We start from the raw sequence: 13,319 nt of genomic DNA, 5'->3' as shown, positions 1-13,319 counted from the left end.
ATGATCCGGTGTGATATACATGGAGATCATATCCGATAAGGTGCGGTGAAATCGCTCAGTCAGCCCGTTAGTCTGGGGATGGTAGCTCGAGGTTGTCTTATGAAGGGTGGATGACGCGTAAAGAACTTCGGCAACGACTGTCGATAAGAAGGCCGTCCCGCGGTCACTTAGGAGCACCCGAGGAGCGCCATGACGCAATACAATTGATTGCAAAAAGAAATTTGCTACTTCTTGAGCGGAACCGGTCGGTACAGGTGCTGTCTCAGCATAGCGTGTACGGTGGTCGACAGCTGTTATAATCCAATGGTTACCCCCCTCGGAGAGAGGTAGGGGACCATATAAATCGATGCCGACTACGTCGAATGGCGTGGCGGGACAGGGAACAGGTTGTAGAAGGCCAGCGGGTGAAGTAGTCGGCCGTTTGCGACGTTGGCATAGAGGGCAGGATGCGACGTATTTGGCAACGCTGGAAGATAGGCCAGGCCAAAAGAATCGTTTTTTCACGCGGTCGTAGGTTTTGTCAATACCAAGGTGACTTGCAGTAGCGTCATCGTGGAGAGCCGCCATTATTCGTTGACGAAGCACACGCGGCACGACTGGTATCCAGCGAGTTCCGTCAGGGCAATACACGAAACGGAGTAGGATGCCATCTTCGAGCTTGAAATTGCGAAGTTGTCGGCGAAGCCGAGCATTGGGCGGGTCCGAAGCGCCAATAAGGCGATCGATGATGGGACGGCAGTAGGCATCGGCTAATTGCTGTGAGCGGAGAGTGTGTTTGTTCTCTGCGTCGTCAAATGAAACTGTTGTGATATACGTCGGGGAAAGAGATGGTCGGCTGTGGTCATAGGTGGAAATGCATTGGGAAGAAAAACAGCAAGCCGATTCCGAAAGTGGACAGCGAGAAAGAGCGTCGGCGTCTTGGTGTTGGCGACCCGATTTATAAATGACGTCAAAATCGTATTCTTGCAGGCGTAGAATCCAACGGCCAAGTCGGCCTGTCAAATTTTTGAGCGAAGACAACCAGCAAAGAGCATGGTGATCGGTCACAACTGTGAAGTGCCGACCGTATAGGTAAGGGCGAAACTTTTGGACAGCCCAGACGACGGCAAGGCACTCCTGTTCTGTAATAGTGTAGTTTTTCTCAGCTGGAGTCATAGTCCGACTGGCGAAGGCAATCACTTTCTCACGCGAAGTTGCATCGCGCTGCAGAAGTACAGCGCCAAGACCGATACCACTGGCATCAGTGTGCAGTATGGTTGGAGCGCTGTCACTGAAGTGGCCAAGAACAGGGTCTGATGTGAGGGCGTGCTTCAGGTTATTAAAAGCAGCTTCGCACTGTTCAGTCCACACGAAAGGGCTGCGTGCTTTAAGTAGTTGATGGAGGGGAGCAGCAATACTTGCAAAATGCTTTATAAAACGCCGGAAATAAGACGCCAGGCCGAGAAAACTGCGCAACTCTGTAGTCCGTTGTGGACGAGCAAATTTCAAGACCGCAATAATTTTTTCAGGGTCTGGACGAATGCCATCATGGCTGACTAGATTACCCAATATTTTAATTTCCTTCTGTGCAAAGTGGCACTTCTTGGTGTTGAGCTGAAGGCCCGCTGAAGCGAGACACGTGAGGACCTCATTCAGGCGCGTGAGATGGTCGTTAAAAGTTGACGAAAAGATGACAATGTCATCCAAGTAGCATAAACAGGTTCTCCATTTTAGGTCACGAAGCACAGTATCGATCATCCTTTCAAATGTCGCTGGTGCGTTACAAAGTCCGAAAGGCATAACATTAAATTCGTAAAGGCCATCGGGAGTTGCGAAAGCGGTTTTTTTCTTTATCGTCCTCGTGCATAGGTATTTGCCAATAACCTGAGCGGAGGTCCAAAGTCGAGAAATATTCGGCGCCTTGGAGAGAGTCAAGGGCGTCATCAATTCTTGGCATTGGGTATACATCTTTGCGGGTAATTTTGTTGAGTGCGCGGTAATCAACACAAAAGCGTACCGAGCCGTCCTTTTTTTTAACTAACACTACTGGGGAGGACCATGGACTTGTCGAGGGACGAATAATATTGCGATGGAGCATGTCATTTACATTTTCTTCAATTACCTTTCGTTCAGAGAGGGAAACCCGATAAGGCCGTCGGCGAACGATAGAGTTACCTTCAGTAATGATGCGATGGTGCGCAACACTAGTCCGTCCCAGTGGTGGGGAAGTGGCATCAAAAATGGCTTGGTGTTGTCGAAGCAATGTCAGCAGTTCTTGGCGTTGGTTCGGCGTTAGGTTAGGATTAATAGTCTTTGTGAGAACAGAAAGAGAGACGTATGTCGAAACACGGTGCTGAGACTGAGGGGCGGTGAGCACCATCAAGGACAAAGGTTGAACATCCACCTTGCAGGGGAGAGAAGTTCCTTTTCGGAGCACGAGGGATTCACGTGAAGTGTTAGTGGCCGCTACTGTCGCTGAGCCGTTGCAGAACCTCACAAGACTAGACGGGAAGGCGATACCGCGTTCAAGATGACGATAAGATGGTGCGATGAGTACGTCCCCGTCAGCGATGTGGTCAGAAACAACGGTAAGCAGTTTTTCGCACTGAGGAGGCAGAACAGTATCAGCGGCGGCAACGAGGGGATGATGTCGTTCAGAAACTTCAGATGAAAAATCGCTGTCTGTCATATGGATAACACGGTCGCCACAAGAAATTAATGCCGAAGCGGTTGACAAAAAATCCCATCCAAAAATTATCAGATGCGCACATGGAGAGAGCACAGCAAACTGCACATGATGGCGGACGCCGTCAATAACAACTCGTACGGTGCACTTTGCTAAAGGGCGCAAAGGGACGTCATTGGCTCCACGGAGTTCAGGCCCATCATATAGTGTCGTAACTTTTCGCAAACGGTAGCACAAATCAGCGTGAATGACAGAAATTGCAGCCCCTGTATCAATCAATGCTTCTACCGGTAATCCTTCAGCGAAAACAGAAATCACATTATACGGGCGATCTGGAGGACTTTTGGTAAGTTCGCAGACTGCAGTTTGACCTCCGGAAACTGCAACGTTTAGTTTTCCGGATGGCGGACAGGGAGAGTTGTTGCGGGTCGGAGAGGGGAAACTGAGCTGCGGTATGGGGATAGGGACCGACGTCGGGACGCATGGGTTCCACGAGGCTCAGACGAGGATTCTGGAGGTGGGGATGATCTTCGAGGTGGGCTGCACATAGGAGGTCGTCGCTGATAATATGAGGGTACGTCACTTTCGAATGCGTCATAACCACGCCGCTCGTTCTGAATACGGCGACGGCAGAAACGGGATATAGGTCCTCGTATTCCACAGTAGTAGCACACTGGGCGAGAGGGGCGCCAGGGTGCGTAATAGGGTGGCGTAGGCTGAGCCGTCGTCACGGCGTTGATGTGGTTGTAGGGCGATGCCAGTTGGGGCGGCGGAACAAAAGGAGGGGGTGGTGCTGCGACGTGCGCGTAAGTCGATGCTTGGCGGGGTGCAGGAGGGTCGGACGGCATAGGTCGCGTGATTGTTGCCAGCTCATCTTTAATGATGTGTCGCAGACCGGCGTCATTAGAAGGTACGGAAGAATGATCGCACCCGTGTCGACAGACAGGCTTGAGGGCTTGGAGCTCATCCCGGATGATGGCTCGAATCAGTGCCCGTAGATCCAGGTCAGCATAGGTCGGGCCTGTAGCAATGCTGGGCTGCAATCGGGAGGACTGCAGCTGGTCGATGCGTTGGCAGGTCGCAATAATGGCGTCAACAGTAGAAGGATTCTGGGCAATCAGGGTATTATAAGCCACAGAATTAATTCCTTTTAAGATGTGGTGTACGCGTTCAGGTTCCGGCATGGTGGGACTAACACGCCGGCAGAATGCAAGTATGGCCTCTATATAAGACGCGTACGACTCATCGGACCTTGGAGGCGAGAGGCGAGCTTGTTCTTCGCGACGTCAGTGCGAACTGCTGGGTCGGCGAAATATTGGCGGAACTGCTGCTTGAATGTTGTCCAGTTAGTGGTGTGGGGTTCGCGGTTAATAAACCAGGTTCTGGCGACCTCAATGAGGTAGAAAGAAACGTTCAGAAATTTTAGAGCGTCGTCCCACCGGTTGTAGTTACTGCAGCGTTCATAGGTGTCCAGCCAGTCATCGACGTCTTCGTCGCGACGACCAGCTAACAGCGGCGGGTCGCGTTGTCGTGCGGGCATAGTCGGAGGGGGTGGTGCAGCCGAGGTAGAGGGTCCTGCCGAATCGTGGGTGCTCTCGGTAGACATAACGATGGTGGCAGGCGGTAAACAGCGACTGGAACGTAGCTCCAGTGAGAGGCAGGGCACAAAACAGCAAGGGGATCAATTCTCACCTCCACCACTTGTGGAAGAAGGCTAGGTCAAGACGGCGAGGTCGTGGCGGCAAGGACAGCGAAGCCTTGTCCAGCGTTTTAATCCGGTCACCAACCCAGGCACGCGCCAGAGCCGGCGCCGCGGGACGATGATGATGGTATGTACAAATGAAAGAAGATGATGATGGCATGTACAAATGAAAGAAGGTCCACAGAAGGCTCACAAAAGTATGATTCGTATTAGTAAAGCAAAGGTACAACTTAGGGCCGCAACAAATTCTGCGAAAGACTTCTTTTTTCATGTTGAGCTAAAAAATCTTTATCCTCAAATCCCAGAAAGTTTTGGTTTGCAGACTACTCTACTCTACAATTCCTGAACAATAATGAAGTACTTCAGTACCCGACTGAAATTTCTAACGCTTCAACACTTTTTGCAAGTTTTTACGAATGATTATCAGATTTTACCATCGTTTGGTTGCACTTCCTCTCCAATCGCTAATGTCCATATTTCTATCGAAGGTGTCCTGAATCTTATACTAGGCTTGGATATTAAGAAGTCTGCTGGTCCTGATGACATTGCAAATGAGTTTCTAGTCCGATATTCTCAATGGACAGTTCGCTACTTACATATTATATTCAGTAAATCTCTCAATTATAGTACTGTTTTTGCCTCTTGAAAGCTGGCGAAAGTGCTTCCTTTATTAAAATCTGATGACAAACATATTTGCAGTTACAGGCCCATTTCGCTAACGTCCTCATCGAGCAACATGTTCGAACGTATTATTTAAAAGCATATTACAGAGTTTGTAGGAACAAATAACATCATATCTAACGTTCAGCATGGACTTCGACGGGGTTAAGCACGTTAACACAATTATCCGAATTTGTGCTTGACATTTCTTCCAGCCTAGATTCTGGTAACCAAATTGATTCTATATTTATTGACTTCTCTAAAGCTTTTGACACAGTAATCCATTCAAAGCTCCTGCACAAACTAAATTTTTTTTTTGAAAAGTCCAACCGTGGTTAACTGGGTATCTAACTTTCTTTCTGGCCACTCTCAATATGTAGCATACATTTCAGGTGAATACAGTGTCGTCCACATCTCTTCTGGTGTTCCACAAAGATTTGTCTTATACCCATTACTTTTCTTGCTTTATATTAACGCCCTTCCGAATAACATCAAATCTAAAATCCGCATGTATGCCGACGATTGTGTCCTATAGAGCACGATCCATTCCTTTGAGGATCATTATCGTTTTAACGAATCACTTGTTGCATTTTCTGAATGGTGCGAAAAACGGAAAATGGGTATCAACTTTCGTAAGTTTGTATTAATAATATTTTATAACAGTTCATCGCCCTCCGTATTTGCCCTTTCAACATATCACTGGAAAGGGTCTCTGAATGTAAGTGTCTGGGTATTACTTGCACTACGAACTTATCTTGGCCAAAACACATCGATTTAATTTGCAGTAAAGCCCTTAAGAAATTAGGTTACCTGAGACGTAACTTAGCTCGCTGTGAGAGACGCCGTAGTTGAGGACTCCGGAAATTTCGACCACCTGGGGTTCTTTAACGTGCACTGACATCGCACAGCACACAGGCGTCTTGCTTTTCGCCTCCATCGAAACAAAGTCATTGATGCACAAATCGTTTATCCTTCACATACTTTATTATGCTTGCGTTATATGGAATTCTCATAAACTAACTGATATCTCCCAGATCGAAAGTGTTAAAAAAAAAAAGCTTTCGTTTCATTTGTCACTAGTATCACTGGAATGTTTTGCCTACTTCCGCCCTTTCTTCATTGCAGCTAACAACATTATCAACTCGCCGGCAGCTGAATCCGTGATATTTCTTTAGTGCATCGTACATGGTCATTATCGGCTGTCTTCTACCAGTTATATTAATTCAGCGCATCGCATATCCACAAGGAATTATCATGAACTAAACCTTATCACCGATAACACAGTTGGTTTCCTCGTACGATTGAGGCATGGAACCGAATACCTGGATCCCATCGTTGCCTCCCATTGCATGAATTTTTTAGGGCAATCAGCCACTGTTAATCACTGTCTTTACAACCTGATTTCAATTATTAGTTTGTTTCTTCGTTTTTTTTTATTGTGCGTTCGATTGTTGTTGATATTCTACTGTACCTTACACTTTTTCTTTCCCTTTTCTGTCATTTATAAAAATATGCACTCCACTACCCCACTCTGCTATAGGTTCAGATGGAGCTGCATTATGTACAAATAAATAATAAATAAATAAACACTGTTCTGCTCATTCTTAAGTAGTACAGAGTCTATCACACTTGTCGAGCGCTCGAGCGACGTTATGCGTTGCGAATTAAGTGCAGTAGTAACTCAACTGATTTATTAGATGCGATGCATTTGCGCCTGTGCAGTTCGTATTACTTTGTGTCTGGGCTTGATAGCAGGTATTATCATATTATCAATTAAAGACAATACCTAATTTAAAATTTCACTCTAAGTCTTCCACATAGCCCCGCTCGACGGCTCCAGACAAGGGTGATCGACTCTGTTCATCGATCACCGGCACAGTAAGTTAGTAGGAAAACTAATAAAATAGTATTACACGCCACCATTCCTACTTAAAGGCCCACTGTCCACCCTCAGGGCGAAAATATTTTCTTCCCGGGCGACTGTGAGACTTCGCCCCTAGAACGCAAAGCCGCAAAATGTTTTTGAAAAGAGTAACTAATAACGCAGTTACAGCCACCACATCACCCGATTCTGCATGCTTCTCTCCTTCCGTTCCCTCGCAAAGGTTTTTCACTCTCCTGCCCGAGGTCGTCTAGCCTCCGCAAGACACATTCCCCTTCCTCCTCCGCGTTTGGTGGAAGTTGGGGCGTGGCACTCCGCGAGCGCGAAAAAAAAAACGGCCCAGGGAGCGCGCGTTGCTGGATTCAGTCTGGCCGTGGCGAGGAAAAAGTGCGCAGCCAGCGGTAGACACCCATCCTTCTCGCGTCAGTCAGCGAGACGGACCAATGGACGTCGTTCGCGGTACGTACGTCATCGCTGTGGCTCGTCGGGCCAGCGCAGGAAACGGGGAAAGCTGGCTTCCCGAAGGAGAGCATGAGAGAGCTTTGAATTGTATTTTCGATGCTTTGCGGCGCGCGTGTCACTGTAGCATTCTGCACAGACAATCTCCGGTACCTGATCGAAACACTGGGCTTCTTTGCTTAAAAGGGCCTTCTCTGGTCAGTGGTCCTTTAAAGGATTCGACTGGTGTTTGGCCGCTATGACCAAGTTTGCAAAAATACTACCCATTTAACAAAGGGCCCCCAAAAGGCCAACATGGTTACCAGGTTATCGAACACATGTCCACAGCATGCGTCAGTACCCTACTGAAAAACCAAGAGTTCTACTGGAAATAACCTCACAAAATATCATCAAATCACATAGACACTCGTACAATGGACATCATTATCATAGAATATTTCCCGTATTTTTACGATCATGTACAAGAAACTATGAGATCTTATGCAATTATAAGTCACCTGTATGTGATTTCTCGTGCGAAATGAGTGAGATTGTGTGGGAAAATGTGAGGTTATTGCCTCATACAATTTTTTCAGTAGGGTAGTCTGACAATCCTGAGCTTCCGCTTACAGAACGCGAAAACTAACAATGAGCTACAGAAGGGATGGCAGCCGTTATTAATAGAGCGTAACAATCACGCACGTGTTAAAGAAAGTGTCCCGTTACCACTACTTCAGAGAACTGGTTTTGCTATACCAATCTTCCCTAAATATGTCGCGAACACATGGCTGGAGGTTTTCACAATTTGTGAAGAATAGCACATAGATATTTCCGTATTTTTCTGGCGGCAACTGAACGCTTCTGAGCGCTGAGTAAAGTTGTAATCGAGCCGAAACGTCACTCGAGATATGCCCTCTTATGGTCCGCGGTTTCTGAGGTATAATTTAGCATCAGCACTTGTCTATGTGCGCTCTTGATTATGCCAGTAGCTAAAGAGCAGAACACTGCGAAATTCGCCAACCGAGTGCAGTAATCGCCGTTGACGTATAGGTAAAGTTCTTCAACATTGCTCTGAAAAAGTTGTTTCTGCACATTCGCCAACACAAAGTCCCTCTTTCGATAAAAGTATCACTTGGAACGGCGAGGCAGCATATGACCAATAAAGTTACACAACATGAGCCGAGAGACAAGTTGCAAGCAATGGCGCAAACACGCGCTTGGTTTAGCAGAATTTGACGCGTTTATCAAGTAACAATATTAAATCTGGCATTCAACTGCGCGTTTTACATACAGAGTGCCAAACCTAGGCCGCGATTACAATCTCCCTAGTATAATTGAAAATGCTTATTCAGACCTCAGGAGCCACGACATCACAAAATTGTTTCCGAAACCAAGCCCCGTTACAAAACGAGCACGAGGCTAGTATTTGGTACGTTTTCATGTTGACAAACAAATATGATAACGATATAAACTGATCTGGGGCTCTCACGGAAATCGTGCTGAGTCATCCACAGCAATGCAAAAGTGGTATTTCTTTTGTTTGTCATATGGCTTGGCAGCGAACACCAGACACAGTAACTCCAGGTTAGGTGATCAAATGCATTAAAAGGCATCCCACTGCGAGCGTATCTTTGTATGATATATAAGAAAGGTCACTTTTTTTCCGATATAGATTAACAAGACCTCTGAATCTAACAGTAACATTTCGGCAGAGTGCCACTACAGGGAATTAGAAATGAACCGTTAATAAAATTTGTATAACCAACCCTAGGCATGCTTTCACAGCATTGGTGCAGGCTTAGAGGAAGCGGTATGATTCGCGCTGACTGGTGCCACATAGGGACATTGGGCTGAGTCGCTGTAGTGGGGGTCCCTCGATTTTGTATGTAGTTCTCATGACAATCAAGTGCACAAACCACTTGTTCTTCCACGTGAAGATTAGTTCTTGATCACTGCATTTAATAACACTGTGGTGTTGAGCGGAACAATGGCCGTGCTTCTTATGCGTACAGTTTGCCTGCGTGCACGATGGTACGACAACCTTGTCAGTTGGTGAGTAGAGTGAAATAAACTATTCCTCGCACACAGATTTTATTCAGAGATGGAATTGTATTTTCTCACAGTCATTAAACATAGCGTTGCTGCCTTCAAAGCAGTGCCCGGCAAATGTCGCTAGTTATATGCGACGCCTTCAATTTTCGGCAGGCTTGCACTCCCTGTAGGCCTTTTTTATTCCTTCCGCCTCCTTGTCCTGCAAGCAAGAACAACAAAGAAATGTATGATATTATTCGCAATACTAAGCCAGGCGCGTTTTCAGTGGCTTTAATAAATTTCATGTTTATTTTATTAGCCAAACTAAACTTACGCCATTTTAGCGACCGACTAGAATTCTGTGAAAAACATAGTTTGCGAAATATAAGTTTCATTTTTGTGCAATTGAGCGCTAGTTTTCGCCCAGGGTTCGTACTTTCTCAAGTGCTCGAGCGATTATGTCATCCCATCGGCTTCAAATCACACGAAAGTATATGCTCCAAGTCTCCCTTGTTCGCCTGCTCTTCTCACTCGTGAATGAATTCAGAAAGCTGTCGACGGCAAAAGTTATGCCCTCTTTAGAGAGTTTTAGCTTGGCGTGATCCGCGATCCGCTACTGGGATCCGCCACCGCACGTTGCACTGCGCATGCCCAGACCACCCTTGACGCCGACAGATGGCGCCACATACTGGATGTCGGCACACAGACCTGCCGCGTCGGGACCAATCAGCTTGATCGCCCCGCCCACGCGCGGTAGAGAGCCACGGTGGCGGATCGCGGATCACGGTAAGCTAACTCTCTTTTATCTCCTGCTCTCGGATGCACTTGACATACAACTTAATTCTCTCGCTAGCGAAAACATCAAGCCACAACAATATTACGTTCGCACAGGAATAAATATTGGCCCTGGTTGCTTACGCATGCTGCTCTCAAAACCTGTGTCGTACAATGTGTGAAATCGAAACAAAATTGCGGTCTTGCTGCATAAAAGCTTGAGAAAACAAACTTTTAATGATACAGAGCTTTGGACGGACACAGTCGGAAATATTCCAAATGAAGTCTTACATAAGTCACAGAACCGCATTTAGGCATTTCACATAGGGCACGTTTTAACCTTAAATTCTCAGTAAAGTAATATTTTTGGTATTTTCAGCATTGCGTGAACCAGTTTTTTCATCAGCGCAAAATAGTTATAAATGAAACACAAGCCGCTGGTTTGGCTCATTTATTTTTATGTGAAAGAACCTGAGCACGCAGGCTAACGGCTGAGATATCCCTGATGATTTTTTTTTTGCAAGAGAATTTTGACTGGTAAGTGTACCACTGTCAAACAACACGAAGTAATCTTCAATACTTAAAATCAAATGGAAAAATGTACTCACGGAAAACATCGTCTTCATTACTTCCCCCTAAAAGTAAGAAAGAAATTCATTTTCCATTCATGACTGACTTGTTTTTATATATTTTCCTTGCACTCTTCGAAGAAAGAAGTTCTATTATTCTTCGAACGAATTTTATTTTTTATTGTTTCGCAGAAACCTTTGTGTCGAAATTTTCTGAGTTCTTGGATGAAACATTGTCCATACGCCAATCCGTGCTCCTGCTCAAAAATATTTTCTTGCATGCAGAAACCGTGCATTAAACATAGTGACTTAAGCATTATCTGTTATGACGCGCACCAGTCTTGTGTAAAATGAGTTTCCGAAGTCCATGCAGAATTTAGGCTGTAATTTTATACCCGCAAAGCAGTCATTTTAGAAGGCTGTACAAAAGGTGCCAAGTGAAGTTATAGCCGGTGTTCGAGCTGATTCCAAAAAGCGAAGTTTTTCTCCATCCTTGAGAAATACCAAAGGGCAAGTTTAATAATAAAATGATCTCATATCAGACTAAAAATTGGCAGGAGTTGCCTCAGTTAAACTGATTGTGCAAAAACACGTGTTTAATTGTTTAACATATCTTACATCTCTTTATTTGCTGTTTATTATACTATGCTTGCCTAGTATAAACTCTCTGTAGCTATGAGACTGGTACGTGGCATATTTAACTGTACATGTAGTGCCTTCTAGGATGGTTGGATTGTGGGATTTAATGTCCCAAAGCAACCAGGCTATGAGAGACGCCGCAGTGGAGGACTCCGGAAATTTCGACCACCTGGAGTTCTTTAACGTACACTGACATCGCACAGCCCACGGGTGCCTTGCGTTTCGTCGCTATCGAAAAGCGGCCGCTTAGGCGGGGATTCGATCCCGCATCCTTGGGAACAGTAGTCGAGCGCCGTAAACACTGCGCAACCCCTGCGGGGCCTTGGCGGAGGTTGAAGCGTGGCCTCTACGAACCGATGCGGTAAAATGGCGCGCTTGAACTCGGAGGCCACGGGTTTAATTACCAGCCGCGGTGGTTTAGTGCTTTCGACTCTCGGCTACTGAATGCAAGTACGGGGGTTTGATTACGGCAGGTTCCCAGCAGCTTCGATTGATATTTTAGTGTAAAAGCACTGTAAGAGGTAATGGTCGGTAACTGTTCAGGGCTAGGCTCCATAACACTCGTCTGGCAAACATAAAAATTCGTTCGCAGATATCGGCACATTGGAGCCGCTATATCGCTCTGAGTCTGAAATACTCACGCAGGGCTATTTTGCTGTAACCTAGCGAAAGAGCTTAGACAATCAAAGCGAGAGTACAAATAAATTGCACAAGATCGGTTCGGTGGTGGTGACCATGAATGCTTCCGCACTGATGTACGTCTCATTGCTAGAAGAATGTAACTGCTGCGGCGTCTCAGAAAATGTAGCGTCAGAAACGTCGAATCGATCAAGCGGGAATGGGACGTCCTAAGATATCTAGTCTCAAAAAGCGATAAGAAGCCTGCCACCACATTCGAAACGACCTTTAAAGTATACGGTAAACTTGGGTGGTCTATGATACCAGTCGTTCATTCAATCCCTGCGTTGAGAGTCCTGCTTGAAATATGTGACTTGCGAAACCCGATCTTAAATACTTGGGAGCCCATTCCGGATGTTTTAAACCCGAATTTGGTTCAGTTCTAAAATAGCGGTCAGCCCTGAAATTTCGCGTTGACCTGCACCTTCCCTTAAAAAATTGGCAGGCCTCGCCAAAATTTTGAACCAATTGTCATCCATCCCGAGATTGTAGAATGAAACCAGACATTTTTTAATGCTGTCGTATTCAATAGTCGTAATTGCTTTAAGTAGCTCGTAATTTTCTACTCACAAAATCTACTCCGGCATCACACTGCATCTTGACAACTTCGGCCAGGTTGTCACTCTGATTGCGGAGGATTTCACTTGCTTTCCCCTTCAACTGTTAGAGAAAGATCAGACTGCAAAACTTCACACCATGTCAAATTGCGCAAAAAAAAAGGAAACAGTGTAAGCATTCTCTTATGCATAGAGTAGGTCTAGTTGAAAGAATACGAAAACAAAAATACACGCTAATGAAATAACCAGTACTTTGGGGTCAACGTGTTCTCCCATGCATTGCAGTATTGCCTTCAGTTGGTCGTTGTTCATCCCTGCAAAGAAGAAAGTAGTCTGAAATATTTATTTAGTCATTACTTCGGCATCGGCCAGAACTGAATTTCCATAACCAGGGTATCTATTTTTCTATGACTCACGCTGAATAATTTTCAAGCTTGAGAGATTATGAAAGCAAATGGTATAAAATAATAGCCCACGTGTATGCACAAAGTGCATAAGTAACTGCATTAACCGAAGGTCATGCTTTAAACTCCCAGTGCCCACGCAGGTAAAGAGAACCTACACACTACTGATAAAATGCTTCTATTGCAAAGTCCGAAAAAAATGTCGGTCACAGCGCAAAACGCTAGATTATCCACAAGCTCTTCTATCCCAACAGCCTCTTAGCTGCTCTAAGAACAGTGCGTGCTTCTTGAACAATGCGTGCTTAAAAGCTGGTAAGGTT

At 45.7% G+C, this 13,319-nt stretch overlaps 1 long non-coding RNA gene across 1 annotated transcript; it reads right to left on the bottom strand.

Moving 5' to 3' along the window:
* Positions 1-9,429: 9,429 nt before the first annotated feature.
* LOC146200280 (uncharacterized) lies at positions 9,430-12,900 on the bottom strand. Its single transcript, XR_014704811.1, has 4 exons — positions 12,848-12,900; positions 12,609-12,698; positions 10,761-10,787; positions 9,430-9,598 (listed from the first exon to the last, which is right to left on the bottom strand). It is a non-coding gene; the product is annotated as an uncharacterized LOC146200280 (long non-coding RNA).
* Positions 12,901-13,319: the final 419 nt, after the last annotated feature.

Source organism: Amblyomma maculatum, chromosome 2 (assembly GCF_055883805.1).
Source record: "Amblyomma maculatum isolate TAMU_Amacu chromosome 2, ASM5588380v1, whole genome shotgun sequence".
Classification (NCBI taxonomy): Eukaryota; Metazoa; Arthropoda; class Arachnida; order Ixodida; family Ixodidae; genus Amblyomma; species Amblyomma maculatum.
The sequence above is the reverse complement of the archived record's forward strand: the minus strand, read 5'-3'. Positions and strand labels throughout refer to the sequence as shown.